Here is a 13074-nt window from a genome sequence, read left to right as displayed (position 1 = left end):
GCTGATGCCAAAATCCACATATATTCAAGTCTCCCAGTTGGCCCTGTGGAACTGCCTATATGAAACATTGGCCCATATATGGAGGTATTGCATCCCATGAATACTGTATTTTTGACTCCATTTGGTTGAAGAAAACCTGTGTATAAATGGGCCCATGCAGTTCAAAACCCATGTTGTTCAGGGGTCAGCTGCATTCTTGTCGTCGTCGTTGTAGTTTTTCCAGAGATGGGGTCTCATTCTGTCACCCAGGCTTCAGTGCAGTAGGGTAATCATAGCTTACTGCACACAGGCTCAAACTCCTGGGCTCAAGCAATCCTCCTGCTTCAACCTCCCAAGTAGCTGGTACTTCGGGCACATGCCACTGCATCCAGCTAATTATTTTTATTTTTTGTAGCAATGAGGTCTCACTTTTTTTACCTAGGATGTTCTTTAATATAAAATCGTTCAAGCTGAATGCTATAAAAGGGAAAGTACCAAGTAGGCTGGGGTAGACAGTGAGGGCTTCCTGGAGGAAGGAGAAGGTGTGCCAGGCACATCGAGTCTGAATGGTGGGAAAAATCCAAATGGAGAGGGCTAGTGGGCCACCGAAGAAAAGGGAACTGGCAGAGTTTGGGGCTGCAGAGTTGCAGCCATGGAGCAAAGCATGGGGAACAGAGAGCTCTCCATATATAGGGAGAGCAGAAGCTGGAGGGGAGCCGCACGAAGAAGTCACAGGAGGCAAGGGAGGGGCAGGGTAAGAGTGGTTGGCACTGCTCATATCCCCAGTGCGTGGAACAAAGGGGCCTTGGGACTTAACTGGACTGTTCAGCAGTGCCCAGTGCTCCCAAGAGCCCAAGGGAAAGGAAAGCTATGGGAAGAGGCAGCAGGAAGGACCTTCGGACAGGAAGACAGACTGTGCCAATGTTTCTTCACCTTCTTTACATGATACCACTCTGTCCCCAGGAGAAGAATTTAATTGATTTAAATCAACTTTATCATATTAAAATTTAATTTCTTTCATTAGAAATAAGGAATAAGAGGCCGGACGCGGTGGCTCAAGCCTGTAATCCCAGCACTTTGGGAGGCCGAGACGGGCGGATCACGAGGTCAGGAGATCGAGACCATCCTGGCTAATACAGTGAAACTCTGTCTCTACTTAAAAATACAAAAAAACTAGCCGGGCGACGAGGCGGGCGCCTGTAGTCCCAGCTACTCGGGAGGCTGAGGCAGGAGAATGGCTTAAACCCGGGAGGCGGAGCTTGCAGTGAGCTGAGATCCGGCCACTGCACTCCAGCCTGGGTGGCAGAGCAAGACTCCGTCTCAAAAAAAAAAAAAAAAAAAAAAAAAAAATAAGGAATAAGAGCTAGGCACGGTGGCTCATGCCTATAATTCCAACACTTTGAGAGGCCAAGACAGGGAGATTGCTTGAGCCCACGAGTTCAAGACTAGCCTGGGCAACATAGGAAGACCTCGTCTCTACAAAAAAAAAAAAATCAAAATAGAAAATTAGGTAGGCATGGTGGCACACACCTGTAGTCTCAGCTACTCGAAAAGATGAGGTGGGAGATCACTTGAGCCAGGGGAAGTTGAGGCTGCAGTGAGCCATGATTGTGCCATTGCACTCCAACCTGGACAACAGAGTGAGACTGTCTCAAAAAAAAAAAAATAAGATTTGTCAGGCCGAGTGTAGCTGTAGAGTAACACAAGCCATTGTAATATCTAAAATATTTTCACTCCTCCAAGAACCAGTTTTTGCCTCCTTGGGGGCAATTATGCCCAAGTTGAGAGTGCATGGACTCAACTATGCCCAGGTCTGTCTCTGCATGGGGCCCACTGTGACACCCAGAGCCTGAGCTGTCCACAACCACGACCTGGGCTCTTCCCTCGCTCATCTCCATCACTAGCCTGGGTAGTTGCTGTGTAGAGCCAGAAGACACAGGTTTGGACACCCCAGGTTTTCCCCACTCCAGGTACCCTGCAGGGGTATCTGGAAAAAAGGCCACTAGGTGGACTAGCAAATAAATCCCTGCAGGCCTCAGAGAGGAACAAATCCCCAGCTCCACAGCTGGGCCTGGTCCCTGTGTGGAAGCCTTTGAATTTCTTCCTATGATCCCATTCTTTGAACACTTACTGTGCTGATCGATTCACAGGCTTATCTCTTGCAAGTTGCACAGTGACCCTGAGTGGGCAGAACTTTCATTATCCCTGTTTTATAGATAGGAAACTGAGGTTAAGGGGAGCAAGTAGCTCACCAGGGTTCAGAGCATGTAGGTAGCTGAATATGGATTCCAGTCCAGGTCTCTCTGACTCCCCGCTTGAGAGATAATGGACTTTGTCTTCCCTTCATCATTTTCTCAGCCCTTTCTCTTTCTGTCTCTAACTTCCAGTGACTGTTTTGACTTCTAGGGGAGGACATAGGTCTGGAAGCAATTCTGTTGGGGTCAGAGATACATGCGGAGAGCTGCAGAGCCCAGGATGCCTATCCAAGATTGACAGGGAAGGGGGACGTTTCAAATGACCAAGACCTACCCTGGGCTATTATGTCTTAACACCTCTGAGGGGCCAGGGCCTGAAGCCACTGCCTGCCCTGAACGAGGGCCTCTCCTGCCCAGGGTGGGCAAATAGAGAGGAGGAAAGCTGGGCAGGGTCTTCTCAGAGGCCCGGGAAGGAGAGGTTGCCTTCTCCACACCCTGGACAGAGTCTGCATCCAGAACTCCTAGCCATGGTTGCCAGGACCAGACCCTCCACGAGGGCCTATCACACACACCTATGGAGCCCTTGCCAAGAAGGCCTTATGGCCCCCAGAGACCTGACTGTTGCCAAAGGCAAAACACATTGTCTCTATTCTCTCAGAGTGTGGATTCACAAAGCCCTCTGCACTCCAGACCCAGTGATAGAACTGAGAAACTGTATATGAGGCTGTTTCTAGAAGGGGTCTTCCCTTAAAACATAAAGGGGTCTGGCAGTTGCCATCTGCAAAGTAGTGGGTTTCCCTGCAAAGCAGGCTTTCTGAAGATGGCATCTGAGGAGGTCCTGGAAGAAGGGCCATCAGGACCTCAGGATAGCCTGGCTCCAACCAGCAGTAAAAGAAAGTGATAACTAGAAGTTAAAGTGGCCGAACCCAATTCTAGGCAGATCCCAAAGAGGAGTAGCTTGAAGGCCAGCTTGGGGACAGGAAAATGTGAGAGAAGAGTAGCTTTCTTGACTTCTGCTCCACCCTCTTCTACTCTCTACAGCTAACCCCATCTGGTTTCCAGATAACTGTCCAAGGTATGACCAGCAAGCCCCTAGTGAAGTCGGAAGAAGGGTTTGACCATTGGCCAAGAAGCCCACCAGGCCTGATCAGTTTTGCTGGGTCCTCCTCCAGGCAAACTACAAGGTTAGAGTTGCCTGGGTCAGGGCTATTTGAGGCCTGTCACCCCCACAAAAAAACAGAAAGCAGTTTCCTCAGTTGACAGGCCAGTGGAGCCACTCAGGGAAGCTAGAGATGTCAGATGTTTCGAGAATCTAAGAATCAGCAAATCATAATGGGTTCTGGCCTTCTTAGAGTAACAGGAGAAAATGATGGGGAGTAGGGGACAGCCCCTTACATAGACACTCAGGCTCCAAGAGGGTTATGGGTCCACAATACCCATGTCAAAGAGAATCGGGGAGGGGACCCTTTAATAAAAGTATTTAATTTGCTGCAGGGAGCGTTTGCTTTATTGAGTTAGGAGATTAACAGAGTGAAAATCTCAAATCCGCAAGGAATTTTCCCTGGCAGTGCTTTGTCAGGAGTTATTAGTTTGGGGGATGTTTCAGGCCCTTGGAGGAGTCACTCCTGGAGGGATTTAAATGGCTTTTTGAGCTCTGCTGAGCCTTGCGCCATGCACATAATGGGGACTGTGTGTGCAGCGTCATTTCTAATGTGATCAATGCTGGTAGGTCAGGCTGTTAATAAGATAGATTTTTATTAAGTCTGTCTCTAGCATTCACATGAGGGAAATGCAGCTGGCTGTTTGCTGATAATGACCTTGCCTGCAGGAAGGGCTGGATCAGATTGGGTGGGGGCGACCATCTGACTGTGAGCAAACTATTTACCCAGAATTCCATCCTCTCTCCTGCCCACCTCTGCCGGACTGCAAGTGGAGGGCTGGGAAGGAGAATGACCTGGATTGGAGCCCACCCAAGTGTGGAGGGCCCTTTGGGGTTACTCAGAAATAACCAGAGCTTAGCGCCTCCCAAGAGCCATGAAAGCAAATTCCAAATCCAAGCTGCCTCTGGTCTCAACTCAGAGCAGACCACAAACACAAACTTGCCACAAGATTCTTGTGAGACACATGCTCTGAGAACGTTACTGCAATGACCGGGAAGGGGCAGGAGAAGTGGGTCAGTTGTTGGGTCAGACCAGATCAGTATGTTTTCAAAAGCCCTGAATAGTTCTATGCACATAGGCAGGGATGCTTTCTCACTCCATACAGGATGGAGAAAGCCAAGCTTTCTGTGTCAACCCTGAAATCACCCTCATTAAGATCCTCTGTAGTCCAGGCATGGTGGCTCATGCCTGTAATCCCAGCACTTTGGGAGGCTGAAGCGGGTGGATCACTTGAGGTCAGCAGTTCAAGACCAGCCTGGCCAATATAATGAAACCCCATCTTTACTAAAATTACAAAAAAATAGCCAGGCATGCTGGTGGGTGCTTGTAATCCCAGCTACTCAGGAGGCTGAGGCAGGAGAATTGCTTGAACCTGGGAGGCAGAGGTTGCAGGGAGCCAAGATCATGCCATTGCACTCCAGCCTGGGCAACAAGAGTGAAACTCTGTCTCAAAAAAAAAAAAAAAATCGGCCGGGCGCGGTGGCTCAAGCCTGTAATCCCAGCACTTTGGGAGGCCGAGACGGGCGGATCACGAGGTCAGGAGATCGAGACCATCCTGGCTAACATGGTGAAACCCCGTCTCTACTAAAAATACAAAAAACTAGCCGGGCGAGGTGGCGGGCGCCTGTAGTCCCAGCTACTTGGGAGGCTGAGGCAGGAGAATGGCCTGAACCCGGGAGGCGGAGCTTGCAGTGAGCCGAGATTGCACCACTGCACTCCAGCCTGGGTGACAGAGCGAGACTCCGCCTCAAAAAAAAAAAAAAAAAAAAAATCCTGTATAATGCCCTCTTAACATCATTTCCCATCTTAGTGTGGGGCAGTAGGCATCCCCAGACTTCTGGTTTCACCATCCATCTGGAATCAACCTTCCATTGGAGCTGGAGCTGCCCACTCAATTTAAAGGAGAGTAGGAAGCTGAGAGCTCCAAATGCAGAAATCAACACACTTGGTTCATTCATTCAATTAATATTTATTATCTGCAAGCCCTGAGCCTGCTAGAGATATAAAAATGGAACATGGCAGATCCTGCCCTTGCTCTCTTGGGCTCTCAGTCCAATTGGACATAGAGGCAAATAAGGGGGCATTTGGTAATGGGGGCACTGTGAAAGCAGAGCATAGGAGCATCTAATCCAGGCAGGAGGGGTCCAGGAAGGCTTCTAGGAGGAAGAGATATTCACATTGAGACCTGAAGGATGGTCAGGAGAGGGTAGGGAAGGCGGGAGAGGGCCCTGGAACCAGAAAAACAGACACATAGAGGAACAGGCACAGGTTCCCTGTGGCTGGACTGTAGAGCAAGAGGCTGGGAATGGCAGGGCTGATGATGCAGATTCTATGCCGGCCATGTTATAGTGTTTGAACTTGGTGCTGAGAGCTTCAGAGGACCACTGAAAGATTCTAGGTGGGAAAAGGACAGAATCATGCATATCCTTAAGAGAGATCATCTGGCTTTAGTGTGGAGAATGGATAAAAGGGGGCAAGACTTGGCCAGTTAGGAGGCTGGTCCAAGGGAGAGATGCTGGCAGTGGGGATAGAGAGAAGGGGTAGATTGAGACAAAATTTAAAAGGTAGAATTGACAGGACTTGATAACAGATGGCACATGGGGGCAGATAGTCAGGGAGACACCCAGAATTCCCACCTAAGCTAGTGGGTACCTCATGGTAGCAGCTTAGGAAACATAAATGTAGTAGTAAAGTTTTATTACATTGGGTATTTTTTGTTTTGTTTTGGGGGCAGTTGATAATGGTTCCATTTTGGATAGGTTCTATTTGAGGAAACTCCAAGTGGAGATGTCCAGAGATCATCATGTGGCCACTGTGTCTGGAGTTTAGTAAAGAAGCATAAATGTATGAGGCATCAGCATCTAGGTGGAAATCAAGCCCACAGAAAAGGATAAGGTTGCCCCTGAGGTGAACCTTATCCTTTGAAGTGAGAAGAGAGCCCAGAACAGAGTCCCCAGGAACTTCAGTATTTGCAGGATGGGCAGATGAAGAGGAACCCACAAAAGAGACTGAGAAGGGGCAACCAGGAGGTTAGGAGGGGAGTGGGAGGAGGGCTTCGTCCTGGAAACCAAGGGCAGAGAGACATTCAAGATGGAGGGAGGGGATAACAAGTACCACAAGAACTGAAGCGCATTCGCAGGATGGACCCGCTCCCGCAGTCTGAGAAGGGGTAGGGCAGAAGCCAGAGGGCAGTAAGTTGAGAAGAGTTAAAAGTAAAAAACTGACTTGACAGTTCTTCTAAGATGCTTGTCCATGAAGGGCAAGAGTGAAAGAAGCATCTTAAGGGGAACATGGGCCAAGGGAGATCCTTTTGGTTTTGAGGGTCAGTGAAATATGAGCATATCATAGGCTTACAAGAAGGGTCCAGGGGAAAGAGAGTGATTTAAAGGGAAAAGAAGTGGAGGGAGACTGCTGGATGGAGCAAGGCAGCCCTGGGCACAGGTGGAGGGGCTTCTAGCAGGGAGTTGAGGGAATTCCAGGCCTGTCTCTGGTTTGAGGAGACAGGTGGGGTGGAAAAGCGATTATAGGAGCTGCAGATGGCTGGTATACACGAGCCAGACAAACAGCTCCAGGCTAGCAGTCAATGCTCTCTTGTTTTGTTGCAGTGGAGTCACGCATGGAGATTTGTAGTCAGATGAAGGTTTTTAAGGTTGTTTGACTTCCACCTTCTGCTGATCTACTGTTCTGAATAATTATACTCTTTGTCATTATCAAGCTGCTTTCATGTCCAGTATCTAACTTGGTCCTTCCCTCTCTCTATGCTAGTCCAAACTGAAACTTGAGGCTTATGTTGGTGAAGTAGGAAAAAGGGATTTTTATATGAATCAGAACCTGGATCAAGCTGCAGGTAAAATGTTCCCTAAGTCTCAGAGGCCCTGGGTTCCATCCGGTGCTCTCACAACTGGCAGTGTAAACACAGAATGAGGGTTATGCTAGGGGCTTTCATCCCTCAGGGACTTAGGATAACTTACAGTTAGCACAGCCCAGGGCAGAGCTGCATGAGAGACCTTCAAAGTCCTGCAATTGGACAGGGGAAGCACAAGTCCACATCCATGGGGACAGCCAGGCAGTGACACAAGGCCATCACATGATTAACCCAGGATAGTACGATCAGATTAGTTGGCCAGTGAGTGAGATTGGAAGGCTAATTAAGTGAGGAGAGATGGGAGGGACTAGAACACTCAGGGAGCTCTTCCCGGATAGGGCAGAACTGGCTGGCAGCTCCTCAGAACCCTTGGAGGTGGTCTGCAGGAGCAAACACCTCCCCCAACCAAAGTCATCCCTGGATAGCTCTCTCAGTTGCAGCTGTCAGGAGGGGAATAACCCCACCATCAGACCACCTTCATGTCATAACCCCTACTTGGTTTACCTATTCATATATATGTTTTATATATCCAAATATATATTTAAACATTTTATTATGAAAAATTTCAAACACAAAAAGTAGAGAATGGTTCCCATCACCCAGCTTCATCAAAGATTCATATTTATCTGTATCTACCACTTTTTTTGTTTGCTTTTAGGGATGTTTTGTTGTTGTTTGCTTTTGCTGGGATATTTTTTATTTATTTATTTATTTATTTATTTTTTTTTTTTTTGAGACGGAGTCTCGCTCTGTCACCCAGGCTGGAGTGCAGTGGCCAGATCTCAGCTCACTGCAAGCTCCGTCTCCCAGGTTCACGCCATTCTCCTGCCTCAGCCTCCCGAGTAGCTGGGACTACAGGTGCCGCCACCTCGCCCGGCTAGTTTTTTTTTTTTTTTTTTATGTATTTTTAGTAGAGACGGGGTTTCACCATGTTAGCCAGGATGGTCTCGATCTCCTGACCTCGGGATCCGCCCGTCTCGGCCTCCCAAAGTGCTGGGATTACAGGCTTGAGCCACCGCGCCCGGCCTGCTGGGATATTTTAAAGGCAATCCCAAATGTTGTAAACATTTCAGTACACATCTTTATGAATTAGACTTCATTGTAAACACAACAATGCCGTTATATCTCCTAATAAAATTGAGAAAAATTCCTTATTATGATTGGTTATCTAGTCTAGATTCAGTTTCTCTTACTGTCTCAAAAATATCTTATTTCTGTTGGTTTATACAACTTAGAATCAAAATAAGGTCTACACGTTGATTTTGGTAGTTTTGTCTCCTGTCTTGTTAGGATCACAGCCATCAGACTCCAGAGGTGCCAAAGGAAGAGTCCTGCCTAAAAACCTTTTGGCAACAGTACTTTATTTATTTATTTATTTATTTTATTTTTCAATTTTTGAGACAGAGTCTCGCTCTGTCACCCACGCTAGAGTGCAGTGGCACAATCTCGGCTCACTGCAACCTCCGTCTCCTGGGTTCAAGCAATTCTCCTGCCTCAGCCTCCCAAGTAGCTGGGATTACAGGTGCCTGCCACCACACCCGACTAATTTTTGCATTTTTAGTAGAGATAGGGTCTCACTATGTTTCCAGGCTGGTCTCAAACTCCTGGCTTCAGGTGATCCACCGGCCTCAGCCTCCCAAAGTGCTGGGATTACAGGCATGAGCGCAGCAGTACTTTATACTAGAGTCAAGAGCCCCCACCCAGCATCTCCATCTCTGGCTCCCACAGCCTAATCTTAAGTGAACTGTCAGGGACTGTGTGTGATGCCCAAGGGGAGAGAAATGCCACTGTCATCATCAGGAGGTTTGGGGCTACAGGTAACAGAAACCCACTCAGGCTAACTCATACAAATGGAGGGAGCATCACTGGGACACTGGGGTGACTTCATAGTCTCCTGGGGCATGATCTCTCAAGGGCTGGGCCTGGGAAGCTGGCCTGTCCTCTTTCTCTCTGCTTCTGGTCTCTGCTTCTCTCAGGGCATCTCCTTTACTCTTTTGCAACCAGCTTCTTCTGCTTGTCCCTGCCTCTGGCCAATCCTCAGCTTCCATGTTCACATCCACCCTACTCAAGGGACCATCCCACAGCAATTCCACATTCTTCATGGAGAATCTGATCTTTCCAACTTTGGTTGCCCTATCACTGGGACCCAGATCAGAGGTATGAGGAGGTATGGGAGGCCTTGCTATATCCTAGAGAGCACATCCCCATTGAAGACAGGCAGAGCAGACACCCCAAATATGTCTTTCATACATCTGTAGTAATGAAGATATGCACTTAATGTAAGCAATCCTTTGGCCACAGTTCTGCCTCTAATACCAACCAGAACTTCAGAATTCTTCAAGTTGCCTATGAGAGTATAGGTGGTGCGATTTTACAAACTCATCCTCCTCTTGAAGGAGAGCGAGACCACACCCTATCTCTGTCCATGGAGATCTGCGGATGTCACTGCAGCACTACATCAATCCCTAGAGCAGTGGAAAGGTGGAAGCTCTAACCTCTGAGTCTAGGAGAACTTTGGAGAGGCTGTTTTATCCATACCTCTCTTCTTTCATTCCAAAAATAGTTGAGGGGATGTTGTGTTAGGTCCTGTGGGAGAATTACAATGAATAAAATATGAATCTGTTTTTAAAGTGCCTATGATCTAGTACAGGTATCAGCAAACATGTTCTGTTAATGGCTAGACAGAAAATATTTTCAGCTTTTGTGCACAAATGATCTCTTCTCCCACTCTTTTATTTCCTCTCCTCTCCCCCCTCCTCTTCTTCTCTTTTTCTCTCCTTCTCTTCTCCTTTCTCTCCTCTGCCTCCTCTTTCTCCTTCTTTACAGTGCTTTAAATATATAAAAACCATGCTTAGCTAGCTGGCCATACAAAAACAGGCTGCTTGAAGTGGGGTGCTTGGAGCCCATGAGGCATGATATTTCAACCCCAATCTGGTATAAAAAGCAGGCATGTGCTCATACACACAGATAACTAAAACTCAGGGTGGTATGTGCAAAGTGGTGAGAACAGGCTCTAGAATCTAAAAACATGCCTCCAAATCCTGTCTCTTATAAGCTGCATGACCTTGGGCAGGCTCCTCATCCTCTAAGGGTCTCAGTCTCCTCACCTGTACAATGAAATAGTCACAGACCTACCTCGTGAGATAGATTTAAGGATTAAATGAGATAATACATGTTAAGTGCTTAGCATAGTGCCTGGCACGTAGAAAGTGCTCAGTAAGCTTTAGCTGTTGTCGTGATTAGGAAGTGTTATTTGATAAATGATAAAAAGTGTGATGGGAGTCAGAGGAAGGAGAGGTCTCCTCAACCTGGGCCCTTGGGAAGGCATTGTTATGGGAGAGGTGGTGTTTGAACTTGGCCTAGAATAGCAGAGGTGGAAGAGGCAGTGAAGGGAGGTACCAGCAGACTCTGAGGGAGGCAGACAACTGTGTAGATGACAGTCCCTTAGGGCAATTACAGGGACTTCCCAGATACACATACAAGTGGTCCTCACACAGCTTTTGGCTCCACAAGCCTCTCCCTGAAGAAGCTTGTTCAGAATTTGTCAGTAACTTTGTCTGATGGCATTCACTTAGCTGTGGGCTCCCCTTCAACCCTGAATGAGGACATGGTGTGCAGGAGGATGGACCCTTCACCAAATGCATGAGCTTGGGAGCAGAGGCCACCCCCATTTCATTCATCACAGCTCCCTGGGATGCCACACCTCTGCCCCATCACCACCAGCTGTGCCAGTGCAGTTCATCACTGTCTGGGAAGGAGTGGTTCTCCTGTAATGCCCAACTGCACTGCATCACCAAAGGCCCTCAGTAGAGGTTCCTAGGCCACCAAAAGGAAAGACTTTCATTCAGAGTGAATCAGTCAGCCATGGGAGGAAGTGGGGTTCATTACAGAACAATCTAAGACAGAAGGCCCTATCTATCTGATCCCAGTTCCAGACATATCTCATGTGTAGAGATGAAAGATCATCCTGAGTCTATTAAACACTGGACTCACTTAACTAATGATTAACTCATTCTGATTCTATATTCAGCAACTTCTTGGTGATAATTTGGCTTACCCTGTATATCTGCCCATAAGAGAATGCAAAGGCTAGAGGATGAGTGTAACAAACCCCTGTAACGATTGTAAATCTCACTGTAAATTAAATAAATTGGCCTTCAGGTTTATGCATCAGCCTTTGTGATCTCAGTTAGCATTAGACAGTGTCACTGGACCTAGTCATCTTTGGGACACTAAAAAGATACAATTTCTGAGCCTGGACTGGGTTGGGTGCCCCAAGAGGCCTGTGAAGCCTTTCTGGTACTCATCAGCCCCTTCTGGTACCTTCTGAACTTCTCCGTATGTGTGCTGACCCTTGACCCATGCCTGCCCACTCAGTCTTTTATACTTTATAATCTTTCAAATTTACTGCCAAGTTTGGTTTATTAACATATACATGGTATGCGAAGTCATAATCAGTTGTAGAAACAACTTGTTATACTATCTCACATACATATTTTCATGCACGTGATTTTATGTAGCGTGAATTGGCCAAATAAATTGTAAGAATGGGCCAGAATTTGCTTCGGTGTTCCTCCCATTTTTTTGAGATGGAGTCTTGCTCTGTCGCCCAGGCTAGAGTGCAGTGGCGCCGTCTCAGTTCACTGCAACCTCCGCCTCCTGGGCTCAAGTGATTCTCCTGCCTCAGCAACTTTGGGCAGGCTCCTCATCCTCTAAGGGTCTCAGTCTCCTCACCTGTACAATGAGAATAGTTACAGACCTACCTCGTGAGATAGATTTAAGGATTAGATGAGATAATACATGTTAAGTGCTTAGCATAGTGCTTGGCTGGGAGTAGCTAGGATTATAGGCGTGCACAACCACTCCCAGCTAATCTTTTTTTTTTTTTAGTAGAGACAGGATTTTACCATGTTGGCCAGGCTGTTCTCAAAACTCCTGACCTCAAGTGATCTTCCTGCCTCAGCCTCCCAAAGTGCTGGGATTATAGGTGTGAGCCACCAGGCCTGGCCTCAGGTGTTCCCCTTTTGAAAAATCTTCCTTCCACAGATCATTTCTTAGTGCCTGTGTCAAAAGACTGAACCAGGGGAGGATCTGATGATTCCTCAGAAATCTCTAGGAAAATTCTTAATGGGTTTGTAAGTGAATTAATACTGGTCTTCAGTTTCTGTTGGGAAATTCAGTATCTTGATATGATTCATATGAAGTTAAAAAGCTTTGCTGAATAATGAAGAAAAACTTACATTTCTTACTTTTAAGAAATGAATTTGTTGGAGTCACAAAATGTATTACACACAGGCCTTAGGCAGAAAGCACAAACATGTCTTGATGCTTTGTAACTAATACACAGAAGTCAAGCTTTTGGGTAATCAGGCAGGGTGGGAGAGTTACAGAATAAAGTTGGTGAGGCCATGTAGATAGAGTGATCACAGTGTGGATATATAGTTTACAAATTTTAGTTGAGTAGACTTCTTGTAAGAAACAAATTCACACCAATAAAATTATTAAAACAAATGTTTAGAGGCAACATAGCCTTAGCATTAAAGGTTACATGCATTGGGAGATTACATTTTTTAAATTAGAGTGTCCTAAGGGGGATTTTGCAAACAAACTAACCAGGACACAATTTAATTATAATGACATTCAAAATAAATATAGATAGAAGCTTCTCTTCAATCACAATGTTTATATTTATCCTCCAGATTTTAGTCTTATCTAACCACACATAATGGGCAGCCTATTGTTTTATCATCTCAAGGATCTGTGTCTTCCTTTTAAAAAATATTGATGTCTGATTCTCAGTCCCCTGAGGTTGACGTAATTAGTCTGAGATTCAGCCTGTGTTTTAGAATTTGTAAAAAGCTCCCAGATCAGCGGC

The 13074-nt window shown here is 46.7% G+C and overlaps 1 protein-coding gene across 5 annotated transcripts in view; it reads left to right on the top strand.

Annotated features, from left to right (window-relative positions):
* Positions 1 to 13074, top strand: part of SLC4A5 (solute carrier family 4 member 5) — a 140714-nt gene that overhangs the window by 70989 nt on the left and 56651 nt on the right. The gene's annotated exons all lie outside the window — the stretch shown is intronic.

Source organism: Trachypithecus francoisi, unplaced genomic scaffold (assembly GCF_009764315.1).
Source record: "Trachypithecus francoisi isolate TF-2019V2 unplaced genomic scaffold, Tfra_2.0 Lachesis_group17, whole genome shotgun sequence".
NCBI lineage: Eukaryota > Metazoa > Chordata > Mammalia > Primates > Cercopithecidae > Trachypithecus > Trachypithecus francoisi.
This window is presented reverse-complemented; position numbering and strand designations above follow the sequence as displayed.